Consider the following 14,164-nt stretch of genomic DNA (forward strand, 5'->3'; position numbering starts at 1 on the left):
AAACCATAATCGGCTGTTCAGCCATTGGCTGCTCAAATTCAATCGTTAAAGGTAAACTTATGTAACTATGGCCTTGGAGCGTCCGATGCTGAGTCAGCTGTGCACAAGCATCAGAGGCATGACTGCCACTTCCAAAACTGAACCATCAGTGAACAAAAAGAAAATTAACCTACAGTGACACTTATCAGGCGGTGATAAGTTGTTTAAAGGCCGACACGGAATGATTCCCCAAGATATTTATTTCTCTAACATTGGCTCCAAGCAATAATAACTATTTCAGTACACGCATGCACATATAGAGGCATTATGAAGCATGGTTTTACGGCGCAAATTTATACGGGACACAGCGAGGTCAGCACAATACAAACATAATACAAGGTAAATACACCTGGTAGCGAAGCTTCCATAGAAGCCCATACGTTCAAAACATGGCGGCTTATCGGCGGTTCATGGGGTTTAGCGCCATCTGTGTGAGGAGGGAACACTTCAAGGAGGAAGAAAAAATAATTTGACGTCATATCTGTTAAAACAGAAATGACGTCATTTTGTTTTCATAGGCACGTAATTTGCTTTCGGAAGCTTGCCATTACAGCTGTATATTTAAATGCCCCGCCATTCGACTTGATGGGCGTTCCGAGCTTTCAGCGCGGAAAGCGATGCAGGAAAAGGTCAGCCGTACGGGTGTCGAAATCGCATCCCTGCACAGAACATGCTTTCTTTGGATCGAGGCCGACGAACGCTTTGGGCGTAGATTGCGTGGAGTGCTCGTCCTTTCGTCGGACGCCAAGCCCGTCAGCCAGCGCTGTCGCACGAAAACAACTAAAGTCAACAAGTATGTGATGGTAGCAACTCACCACTTTTGACTGCACAGGTTAAGAAACAATAAAACTACCCGCGTCACCTAATTCAGACAAACATCGACATGCAAAACAACACAACATGTGAGGGGGGCGTATTGTAACAGGTGAAGTTTACGAGCGCGCCTTTCCACGCACTCCAAGAGCTGCATTGCATTGCAAGTGATAGCGGCGTCAACGCCCGCCGCTATCGATGGGCGCTCTCACGGTGGGTGCTGAAAAAAGGTAGAATTGATAATGATCAAGTAAAATAGAGTAGTATCTTCTTTTCTCGCCATGCGTATATAAAATGGATTAGGAATTTTAATTTCGTTGAATGAATCTAACGGCGTCTCGCGTTAATTTAAAAAAAACGCTTTTTTTTCTTTCCCAGTGTTTATTCCCTCCAAACATAGTCGCGCTTCAATCGCTGCTCCCATAACCACCCTTGCTGATATCGGTGACAATTGGTTCTGAACCGCTTTTCGCCCGAAGCTTCGCGACCTATGTGGATCGACCTTGCATAATACTCGTAACCAACTAGCCCACCTTAGTTTCTTGAACACAGACAGAGGTAATGCGCAGCCGCAATATGTCGGCGATACGGCCATTTCGCCATCTTGTTGACAAAAAGCGATAACTTCTAACTACGTACAACTTCAAATGAACCTCGAGTTTTGACCAAGAAATGCCGTTGACAGCGCGCAGTTTTCAAACATTTTCAGCACTTCATTTTCTAATTACGCTAGCTGCGCCGTTACTGACGATACCCGTGGCAGCGACGATCACAGGGCAGTATTTACCAGGCTGCTGTAGCCATTGCTATAGCACCCTATTTTCTAAGTAATGCTTCTGTACGCTTGATAAAATGACTGACCAGCAGGCAGAGCACTCAGTGACGGTGTGTCCAAACAGTGGCAAATGTCGTAGAGCTAAACCTGGCAGAAAAAAAAGGCTGCCGAAACGAAAACCCGAGTTCGTTTATGAATAAAAGCGTATCCTTGTCTTTATTGGCTCGTCATCGTGGCGCCCAGAGTGAACTGAAACCTAGAAATCAGCTGCATGAATAGTACGACATTGCTGGTCGACAAAGCGGACGGAAAGCTTCGCACGACTGACAGTTGAAAGCGCGTAGAAAAACAAGTGCGCCGGGCATGACGCCAATGCCGCCACGTCGTCCGTCGAACCGGAAGCTGGTAGCAGACGGCGCGCCCCACAATTCCCTGCGATTTCTCATTTTACGGGTCACCTATTGAAAGCGGTTGCGTCACGGCGGCGACTACCGCCTGCAGGAAACGAGGACGACGACATCGCAAAGCACGCGCAGGCGTAGTAGACAAACTAGCAACACAAAGCTCGCGCGCTGGCGTGCGCGTCAGCGCGCACGTCACAGTTTTGTGCGCTCACGTGTCCAGCTATGCTTAGAAACCTAGTGTCCCCTCTCATTGCTCTCGGAAACCGGAACTTGGACTAGTCGCTACAAACAAGACTCAAATGAACTGTTGCGCTTTGAAGCAAATGAGGTTTCGTGCGTGATTACTGGGGCATTAGCTGCTTATTACAGCTGAAAAAAAAACAAGATCGAAAGTTAGTGTCAGTTCTTCTTTAATGAATGCTATGGAACATCTGAATGTTACCATCTTGAAATGGAGCGCAACGGGACGGCACAACAAAGAGGAAGACGAACACAGGCGCCTGTGTTCGTCTTGCTCTTTGTTGTGCCGTCCCGTTGCGCGCTATTTCAAGATGGTTCATATGTCAAACTACCAACTAGCCCAACATTGAACTCTTTTAATCTGAATGGTAGAGCGCTGAGTGCTTGGAAAACGACGTTAGCAACAAGTTATACCATCGAATGAAGTATATTTTTTGTGAGGAAGAGGAACGAGATTCATTAGCCAGCTTTTGTGTCATTAAAAGTATTGGCACAAACTATACTGACTGTTGTTCTCAGCACTGTAAAATTTATAGTAGCACAGCACGACTCCTAATTTCATTTTCGCTTCTCTCGCCGTCTTGGCCCGGTGCTGTCTGCGCACGTGCACACATTCACCGCATCTTCTCTCTCGCCTTTCTACTCCCCTTTGTCCTTCCCCCAGCGTAGGGCAGTCAACCGGACGCCTTTGTGGTTACCATCCTCTGCCTTCCCTCTTTTTTTTCTCTCACTCTCTTTCTTTACTCCATCTTGCTTTCGCCGTCTCTAATATTTCACTCAGTCGCTGAACACAAAGAACGAAGTTTGTGTACCGAAATCAGCATCTATTAAAGCACGTGGCCTGACCCACGCAACGTGTCCTGCCTGGTTTAAAGCAGGTGACCTGCCTTTTAGAAACGTAGCATATCTCTCCTTAAGTAATATTGAAGCTGCACTATTTTAGCTGTTGTTGCATTTATGAGATCGCTTAATCACTCAATAATTCATTACGTAATCACTGAGCCTATTCAAACAGGAAAGAAAAAAAAACACGAAAAAAAAACACAAAAGAAACATCAGAGTCGTAAGAGAATATATATTGACCATCATTGTTCGTCCAATTCGGAGAATGAGGGACACCGAAAAAAAAGGGAGAGTAAGTCTCTAGGCCACAAACATAAAACGAGTCTACGTTCACAGCCTCTGAGATATGCGTATTTACGAGGTACCCGCTCGGACGATAAGTGTATACGCTTTCATCGATCCCCTCTCGAGCAACAAAAGATTTATTTGCACCCACGTGGCAGCGACGACCTAGTTCTTGCTTACGCTACGTGTTCAGCAACAATAGGACTGTACGGTTGGCGCTAGGCTACGCAAGAAAAAAAGCAGAGGGGCGAGTGTGGAAGGGAGGAGTGAATGTTTAATAGCATTGGAGACCTTTTTGCGCAATGACAACAGTAGGCGGGGCACAGAGTGACGGCAGGACACAAAAACAAAAGAAAAACAACACTTTCAAGAAAAGAGGGGAAGACGAAGCAAAATCACACTAAAAGGACTAAAAGGGGCCGTGTTGCGAACGAAAGAAAATCCAGCTGAGCCGCAATAAATCTTCGTGGGCTTTTGCAACGATCGATGCGCATATTCTTTAATTTGCTTGTTTTTAGTAACGATCGGCTGCGTTGAAATGTCTTTGGTGTTAGGCTCCCAGCGCTAAAGCACTTCTTAGGCACCGCAGCCGGGATAGAACGTATTTGTGACCAAGCATTTGTAAAAAATCTGAGAAAGAGTGCGTCACATGTTGTTGATAATGCGGACAGAGCTGCATACTTGACATATGTTTGTTTGTTTGTTTGTTTAGGTGAAAAGAACGCAAGAAATATGGGGCAAAGAAATGTTGGTATTGTTCCGGTTACTGGAAGGTAAAATGTTACCGACGGCAGCTAGAAATTACATACGAGATTTTAGCCTGCCTTCCACTTGTGCTAAGACGTCCAAATAATACGGGCTTGCACGTTGCGCTTAATGGGTGCGTGACGCCACCGTGTCGTATTTCATTTTCGGTTACCTCCACGTTAGAGATAATCAACATGCATCGCCGTGCCTACGATTGTGTCGCAGCCATGGCTACGGCATGCTTGAGGCACACTTAACATGTCATGTAACGCATGCGCTAACATACTGGGTCATATAAGCACATCTGAAGGCAGAGATACTACTTTACAATACAATTAAAAACTTCAGGCCGCATTTTAAGGCTTAGGCAGACACTGGAGAAACCGCGTGAATATATTGTACTGTATGAGTTTGTTGAATTTACTTCTGGGGTTTTATGGGCCAGAACCACGATCTGATTATAAGACACGACGTAGTGGTGGACTCCGGATTATTTTGACCACATGCGGACCCTTAACGTGTGCCTAAATGGAAGTACATGAGTGTTTTTTTAACTTCGCCGCCATCAAAACGCTGCCGCAGAGGCCGGAAATTGTGCGCGCGATACCAACGCAACTATATACGCCACCGCGGCGGATGTATCACCCTGTACAACGGGCTTTATTTCGAGTAATCAGCGTGTATCGATCCATCTATTCGTAACCGGATGCGTCTCAATAGAAGTAGGAGCTGTATGTCGGGCCACTTTCTCATTCTCCTCAATATTTCAGTTATATTCAGGATTTAACACCCTCGAGCTCCACAGTGGACCATATGAGGAACGCCGTAACGAAGCAATTCGAAGTAATTTTGATCACTCGGAACTCATTAAGCTGCGCCCAAGTTTTGTAGTTTTTAAGTATTTCTCCTGCACGAAAGACCAAGCCAGCATTAAGCCAATGCATTTTGTCTCAACTTTTAAGGGCGTATCTTTGGAAACTGGTGTTAAGCAAATGATTTCAGCTAAATGAATGTTTCTCAATTGCTGCTCGATCTCAATGCCACAGAAAGAACATATGTGCTCTAAAGTGATCATTTACAATGTTAATTAGGGAAATTATGGAAAGCTAACAAAGCTAACAGCACTGTGCGATTGGTCTGGCATATAGTGTCCGCCTCTCCGAGTAATCCAGCCGATGCGATAGAGTTTCGTTATATACTGCGGAAAAGTTTTATAAAGTCATGTTCCCTTAAAATAGGTTACTCGGCCTATAAGCAGAGCTGTAACTGAAGGACAAGCGAACAAATGTGATTTCGGCTAGCAGTTCCTCTAAGAAGGTGAGTGTTTACTACTCCCATGTAATCTAGAAGGCATTCCAAGTAGTACGCATAAGAAAACGTGACTAGAACATGAGGACATGACAATACTCCCTGCACCTAGCGTCTTTTAATACATGATTTGTTTCGGCGATATTGGGGAGAAAGAATGAACGAGCGGCAATACTTGCTTTGGAAGGAGTACAGTTCCAGCGAATCAATATTTCGCTTGATTGACAGCGCCCAACTAATCGTCTTTGCTACGCTTTATTCGACGAAAAATTAACCGCGGCAAACGTGAAGCAAAGCCTACAGTCGCGCCTTTGATAAGCTGGCCAGAGTTACCAGTCATGGATTGTTCAGCAAAACCATAACTGATATAAATAATTTCTACACTAGTTCATTTGTACGCAAGTAAAATATTGTTGTTATACTTTTTGTACCAATGCACTCTACGTGGCAACAAATAAGCTTGCACAAATTGTTCGAATTTGCCTTGATTTGAAATCATAAAAGAAAAAAAATTCGGTCGTTTTACGTGGCAGGACTACGATATGATTATGAGGCACGCCGTAGTGGGGGACTCCGGATTAATTTCGAACACCTGGGGTTCTTTACCGTGCACCCAATGCATGGTACACAGGCGTTCTTTGCATTTCGCCCCCATCGAAATGCGGCCGCCACGGTTGAGATTAGATTCCTCGCCTTCAGGCTGAGCAGGACAATGTCATTGCCACTATGCCACCACGGCCAGTGTTTGAAATGGTGTTTCGGCTTTGTTGGGGGGCCGATGCAATAGAGGCAGTATTAGAGACGCCGTAGTGAATGGCTCCCAAATTACGACCTGTGATTGCATAACGTGTATCTGAACCAGGTTCCACAACAGTTCTTGCAATATGTTCCCCACCGGGACGTGGTTCCGGAGTCAAACCCGCCACGTCGCGCTCACCATTAAGGCCATCGGGGTGTGTAATAAAAAAAAGAACGATCAATTCTTATCGTCACGTTGCGCGTCTGTGATTAGTGAACGTCGCTTTAACGGAAATTTCAATCATGTATCTCGGAAAAGTAGCGAAATGATTTCATCACGCCGCCGAGCTATCCCCGTTATGATAAGATAATGTCAGCGCGCCCCCGGTTTGGACCAGCATCCGCTTGAAGACGACACACACCTGGCGCGCGTCGTTCTCCGCTCTCAAGACGCAGATATAGCAACATATAGTTCAGCGAGCGCACGCCGTAGTTCCGCTACGCCAGTCGAAAGTGGACGTTCTCGAGTCTAGCGTCAAGCCAGCGCACTTGGCGGCGTTCGGCGCACTTGGACGTGGCCAGCGCGGGGATAGAACTTGTATTATCTCACGCCGGAATCGCCAGACCAGAGTGCACCGCGAGCTGTCTTGGCTGGCCGATAGCATGCTGGCTTGCCAGTTCAGGTGCGCTGAAGAGATTGGGCTGAGTTTGCGCCTTCGGAAAACGAAAAAAGCGCTCGTTCACCGCGCCCTTCTGCGCTTGCGCTGCCGCCCCAGCTGGTCATCGCGCTGCTGCGGGCCACGTTTAACGCGCCGTACCACGGCTATGTCAGCTGGTATACCCCCCAGGTAAACGGGAATTGCGTCACAAGCACCAATGTCTCCCCTGGTGCTCGGCTGTGCTTCTGAGGAAAAAAAATCAAGCCAGCTGTTATGGCAACGGTTTTGCTGATGCGCAAGGGGGCGATGGCCACCCCGCTTGTCTGCAATGCGTTCGACGAGTGTGCGATTTTCTCGCCAGAGGAAACTAGCACGAGTTCCGTTTGCTGCTACCGAGTCTCCATTATTCTAACAGCTGCCATTTTCAGCCTTCTTTTTTTTTGGAATGACCATTTCCTTTTGCGTGTGTGGCTCATGCATTCAATAAACGCCAGCTGCGTATCCGTGTTCGCTAAAATTTTAACCTATTCCGTTATGATATGTGAGCCAGCATGTCATAGCGCGAGGCTACTGCGTTTCGGCAGGGGAATAACAGGCAGTGAAATGTGCCTTATTTTGCAATTTTGTTTGCAATTTTTGTACAGCAAGGTATACAATACACAAGAGAATATTGCAGACCTGAATATCTCGCATCTACAGTACAAACTGCACATTCTATAGCTTCTTACAATTTTTTATACATAAAGCTTCTTACAATCTTTGAATAGCAAAAGTCATGTTTTTTTTTTTTTTACTACGCATGAGACAATCATACCAACGCAAATCGTTTGTCGCAGCAGGTATCTGAATACTCAAGGGAAAAAAGAATAATTAAGCGAGACTAGTTGAAAGACTGAAGACAGCACATTTCGCATACCAAAGCACAGACGAGGTGGAGTTACCCGTGCTGGAGGTATGGTATGGAACAAAATGGAAGCAATAAGTTTTATGCTTACACACAACGCAACCTGCAGGAACAAATTTCAGCACTCTTTCTCAAAACAGTGCTTAAAATTCATGCGCGTCAACTCTTAATAGATTTTGTTGCGAGATTTATGCTAAAAATATGGCACAAACATTTTACAATCCAAGTTCTTATTTTAATTGCTACTATATTGAAGTAACAGGATTGGTAATGCTGCTTTCTCAACAGCCGTCTGAAAACACTGATCAGTTTCCTACAGCTAAATTATCTTGATCCCTTAATTTATTATCCATGAACTTGTCAATAAGGCACTGACTGATTACTTTGCTTAACCTTTTTGTATACTCCTTGTCTTCCTAATTCTGCAGAATGCCTATTACTGGAAGACGATCTTACAAAAATTGTAAGCCACTGATCAGCGGGCTAAACACATTTCCTGCTCTAGAAGTGCTTGTGTTGCACAGGGGGAGCAATACTTTGCGGGAACACCGGAGCGCGTGGCTCGCTAAGCGCCGACGTAAGCACCGTCGTACGCACTGCGCGCCAGCGCGACTTGACACGAAGGCAAATTCGCTCGTTCTGAACAAAATCTGCTCGTCTGCTTAATTCTCCGTTAACAACCGCAAACATCGCACATCGCAGATGAATATTCGATAAACAGACATATTAGCGTTTTTTTTTTGCGGCACACATTTTGCTGTGCAACGTAAGATGCACCCGGCGCCGTAGCAGCCAACGCGAAGAAAACAGTGCTTCCAGTGCTTTCTGCACTGGTGCTGCACTCCTTCAATTGGTTTCCGCACCTTGTGAAGTTCTCGGCGACTTGCAATGTCTAACCAAGAACAGCTAGGCAAGCCCAATGTTCTCTAACTTAACCCCCTCGACTGTGCAGCAAACATTCAAGCATCTACAGCAAAGATAAGCTAGCAGTTTTGTTTCCATGATGCGAACAGCAGTCGCCGAGATATAACGAAACGAAATTTCTGTCGTCGGGTCAGCTAGTACCTGCTGGTTTCAGGAGGTGCTGTCGATAGGTAGCTTCAGGGTAAAAAAAAATCAAATCATGGCATTTTACATGCCAAAACCACGATCTGATTATGAGGCACGCCGTAGTGGGGGACTTCGGAAAATTTCGACCACCTGGGGCTCTGTAACGTGCACCTAAATCTAAGTACATGGGTGTTTTCGCATTTCGCTCGCATCGAAAAGCGCCCGCTGTGGCCGGGATTCGATCCCACGACCTCGTGCTTAGCAGCCTGACACCATTGCCACTAAGCAACCACGGCGGGTCAGCTTCAGGGCATTTACACACCACAGAGAAATGCACCGCGTACGGAAAACCCTTCATTTGGTCCCATAGCCGTTTCGATAAGGTTAGTCGCTATTCGCTACATAACTGCATAAAAAAACGTACTTACCTTTCGTTCTCTTGGAAGCGGAAAAAAGGGGCCCTGCTGTCCCTTCCCGTGTTAGCCCACCACAGAGCCACGCAGAACGTCTTGTGGCCTTTCTTCTGTTTTTCATACATCGCTGGAGCACTGGCCGATACAGAAACAAAAATGTTGCAGCGCACAGCTGAAGGTAAAGGCGTGCACGTGTGCAGAGGTGCAGACAGCGGCAGGAGCAGACGAACGGAATGGCAGCCGAAGCGATAAGACCGAAAGTGCCGCCCGTTGCCGCAACAAGTGAAGCCACTAAATAAAGGTATAGCATGGCAAAAAAGAAAATAGCCAAAAACACATTTTTATTTTTTACGCATAATTGCATCACTTTACTTTATTGATATGTAGGGTTGAAAAGATAGAGCCACATATGCAAAAGTTACTGAATTTTTCTTTAGCTACCAGTGTCATGGCGACACTTAACTGTCAATACCTAGAGTGTACAACAATATCGAAACTAGCCTCACTGTGCACCCCCTGGCCGTACAACACAGGGCGCTAATATTCAGCAATACTGGCGTCGCCAGCGTGACGTATCACACTTCGCCGGCCGCTGCCTGGCACGCTGGAAACGCTGGACTGTATCCGTGCCTTCCACCGGACGTAGCCTTTTATATGACATGGCTTGGTTATGATATGGCGAAAGCAGTTTTCGTGTTCTTCTTCGTATGTTCAAGCGAAGGGAAAGTAAAAGGAGCGAACTGCTTTAAAAGAGACACCGAACTCCCGGATTGGCCGCCTAATGTCACGCAGCCGGCTATTGTAACCGCCTCAGGGCTCGCGCATATCTTTTTCTCTTGACACAAACCAGCACGCGCTGCCGGCCGTTGTCATCTACGTTTCGAAGACCCCGGGGATTTAAAGGCGGCTTGCTTTTAGCGCCCCCTGTTTCGTGCAAAAGCCTTCCCAGTTGTATTTTGATTGTTCGCGCTTTACTTCTAACAGGTGGATATAAGAAAAAAAAGTACAAGTGTAGTAAGCAGTGCCTGCATTGGCACGTGGCTGAGGTACACGTCCTCCGACAGCCGTAAGGTGACTTAATGAGGGCCCGTCTCAGAAAAGAATGCGAGGGCTTAATTGGCGCTTAACGGCGGTGGTAAAAGCACACGTACAGGGATGTGAGCAAAGAAGAGCCATGAAGTTTGTGAAGGCTCACAATGTCATGTGTCCAATCAGAAGAGCTCGGACCGAATAGGAAGTGGGAAAATTCGTACCATTGCAAGTGCACGCAAAGCGTGGGCACGATGACACGTGGAAGCATCTGGGGAAAAAGAAAGAGATTACTTGATACTCTTTCCCCCTACCCTCGGGATCGCGAGAACGGCAAAGAAATACCATTCCATAAATAGATTAGGCGGGTATCTTCCCTTTGGATGCGTGCGCGCGTTTGCGTAAGTGATTAGTTAATTAGGCGGAAATAAACAACCGAAGGCAGTTAAAAGAAATAAATGCAAAGAATCATTTCCATCACCCTTGTTCAAGTGGTTTTCAGAGTCGCATGAATTTCACGAATCGCATGCCTTGCTTCAGAACATTCGATCGCAGTTTGGAGCCTAGCGACGCAAACCATGTGCTGTTGTCCCTCCTTTTATTATAAGTGTGCGTTGAACCTCTCGCGCGTAACACTGCAGTGCGTTGAACCCTTCAGTCGTTGTGCGCTGCAATTTCGCTGTTAAAAAACAAAAACAAAAAATAACAGCTTCATCGGTAAGGGGGCTCTCACTGCTGCTCGTACCAACCTCGTTTCGCCATCTTTTCGGGTTGTTTGTCCTAGAGAAACTCTAACCCGATCGCGCAGTTTCATGCTCGTTAATGCTGTTTTCGTTCCCCTTTCCGTCTGTTTTGCCCACTTCGCTGGATGTGCCATGCACTCCCCCCCCCCCCCCCCTCGCCAGTGTGTGATCATCGTCGAATCGCCGGCAAATATTCTCCTTTAGAGCCTACTCTTCTGCAAATATTTTCGCAATTAGGTGAAGCTAACTAAACTGATATAGCAGAGATGTTTATAAGCCAGCGGAAGTATCTAAGGGGTGCAGCGTGCCAGACAAATTGGGCACCGCCTTTTATGTAGGGCCTGGCGTGCTGCTTGTATTGTCTAAACAAGACTGATAAGCTGTAGCAATAGAGAGTGAGGGAGGGAAAGAGGGAGAGAGGAAAGGGCAGGTAGATTAGCGAGTTTCCGGTTTCCTACCCTGTACTGGGGTGGAGAAATTGGGGTTGCAAAGACGGCGAAGAGAAAGAGATAAAAAAAAACGAGAGAAAAAAAAACGAGCAGGAACAGGTAACAGCAAAGGCGTTCCAAGCACAGGCATTCACAAAGGCCGGTCGATCTCAAAAAGCGCAGTAGCGCTTGCACGGTCTTCTGATGCGATGCCAAGTCCCGTCGATGCTATAAAATTATTTTTTTCCGACAGAAGCTGGTCGTCCAACTGGTTGAGCGCGACGGTAAGGGATTAAAATTCTTGCTACCGTAATGAAGAAAACAATACTAGGGGAGGGACAAGTTGCGAAGGCCGTCAGGTGAGCGGTATATTGAAAGGTACGACACACATGTTTGAAGATATCTTTGTAAAACTGAAGCTTGTAGACAAATAAATGTCCCAAGTACGCCACTGTATTAACTGGGTCACTTCTTTAGTGTCGATAAAGAGATTAATAACAACTACATGACGTGTCTGACGAAAAAAAAAGTTCGGCAGGTGTTACAGTTTTGTAACACAAGAAGGCGAAAGCCTGCTGCACCTTTGGTAACACATGAAAATATACCATCGGGGTTGGACTTCTTTGTAAGACATATTGATAATGCATCAAGTTATAGAATCTGGTTTAGACTTCTTGCAAGACATAACGAGCCGTAATGGGAAGTACACGTGTTACACTAAGGCGAGCTCCTGAACGCAATGTATGAACGCTTCACGTAGTACCTAAAGTGCAGCATATTAGTGCACGCACTAGGCCACACCTTTGGTCAGCGAGATTGCTACGACAGGACGAGTGCAGTCACGCACGCACTAGGCACACCTTTAGTAAACCAGAAGCGTGGAGCAGCCTTGGCTTCAGGGAAGCGTTCTCGTCTTGCACCCCGGAGGCCCAGGTTCGATTCCCACCCAGACCGAAATGTACCAAAAAGCCACTGATTTACTTCGTTTACAGGAACATCTCTGAGAAATGTGACGTCAACCCGAACATTTCTTGCGGCGTCGGCAACGTTTCGTCACGGCGGAGTTTAGCCACGGGTGCCGCCAACATACACCTAAGGCTTTCGTCTTAAAAAATTGTTGTGGAACGCATCTCACGATGACTGTAGACTGTAATGCGAAGACACCGTGAACTCAACCGTAAGCTGAAAGCTTCTGAGTTTGGCGCCTCGTAGGCACCAAAATCTGAAGTTTCAAAGTCTATGTCAACAAGTTTGAACTACGTGTCACCGTGACGTTCGGTAGGCTTCCCAGTGCTAGGCATTAAAGAAGGACTGGGAGCACCTCGAAAGGGATCGAAGGCGACCTTCGATTGGCAACAACTGCGCTTCTGCCGAATGTATTGAAGTACTTTTTGCTGCAAAGTACTGCTGAAATATAGTGTGTGTAGCCTCATATCTATTTCTCAACTTCTAATAAAAGTGCCGCAAGAAGCCTTTAAGCACTTTATGCCGCTTTTCTCACAGTGGAAAATTGCAATTCTGGAGCATTAGCCAAGGATGGGCCGATAGGCCCAAGAATGGGGTAGCCCAAATGTAAGAAATGTAACTAAGTGAAAGCCATTGATGAACGTGCTCGATTCAATTAACAGGTCTGCGTGCTTTAGGGATACCTAGAAAGCCGACACTGTTATGCGCAAATTTTATGTCGCGATTTATGAATAGTTTACGTAAAAGAGGTGTTCACTGGCACTAGTGTTTCTGTGAAAACTTCGTGGTATACGTATATGCCGAAGGATCCGGAGGTCCATGCGAGAATGTTCTAGCAGATATTACCCGAAATAAAAAAAAGGTGGGTCGCTTGTATATCATGCGATATATATGACAGTGCAAATAATATATGAACAGCTTTTGTGTGAGGGAAAAAGAGAGGGAATAGAAAACGTTAATTGATTTTCGTGTTCCTTTACATGTGTTGGCAGGATAGAGCTATGATCATGCGTTAGCGCTCTCACGCTCCTCCGGTGCGTAAACTTAGGCAAGTAATACGCGACGCCATTTTTGGAAATTTTTGTTGTTTTTATTGCAATAGCAGTTATAGGCACACTCCAGGCGAATTTCCGCCATCGCCGTCGGCGTCGAAGTGATGTTCCGTATAAAGTCCAAGTGCGATAACACCGTGCCGGCTCGCCGTACGCTGGTGCTAGTGAAAACGTCTGAGGGTGAGCCAAGGATGGGGGCTTAGTCTCTCGTACGCAAGGGAGGAAGGCCGACAGGAAGCGCGCCGTCTTCCACCGCGCGCAAGGCACCGGGACTTGGGGGGGGGAGGGGGGCAGGGGGCGTCTTACTCTGGCAGCGGCAGCGCGTAACGCGGCAGAGCGTGGGCGCGCGGGCCTTGCCTTGTGAGCGATTTGCGATGAGTACAGAGTTTACGTGCGGCGAGGGCGGATAGCTTCGTATATGTGCTGTGTTCTCGCCTCTTAGTTCTCGTTGAAGTAAGAGGCAGCATGAAGACCGATTCGCTTGCTACTGCTCCCACTCTTCCTCACGCCAGCGTTTTGACAACGGGTGTCCGCGCTCATCGACTGAGATGTGTTTATGTTTGCTTGTGCGTGCGGGACACTATTCCTGTTAATTTAATTAGTAAGAGAATTTTGAAGAGCTTATACGGACGATAAAAATATTATCCATACTTGGTATAGCTGCCTACTAATTAGCTATCGCAATTGATGCTTCACCTTTTTGGGTGAAACGGCGACTTTTTTTTTAC

General features: G+C 46.5%; 1 protein-coding gene across 2 annotated transcripts in view; it reads left to right on the forward strand.

Annotated features, from left to right (window-relative positions):
- Window positions 1-14,164, forward strand: part of LOC119448495 (frequenin-1-like) — a 530,094-nt gene that overhangs the window by 203,669 nt on the left and 312,261 nt on the right. The window lies entirely within an intron of this gene.

This window comes from Dermacentor silvarum, chromosome 1 (genome assembly GCF_013339745.2).
Source record: "Dermacentor silvarum isolate Dsil-2018 chromosome 1, BIME_Dsil_1.4, whole genome shotgun sequence".
In the NCBI taxonomy this organism is placed as follows: domain Eukaryota; kingdom Metazoa; phylum Arthropoda; class Arachnida; order Ixodida; family Ixodidae; genus Dermacentor; species Dermacentor silvarum.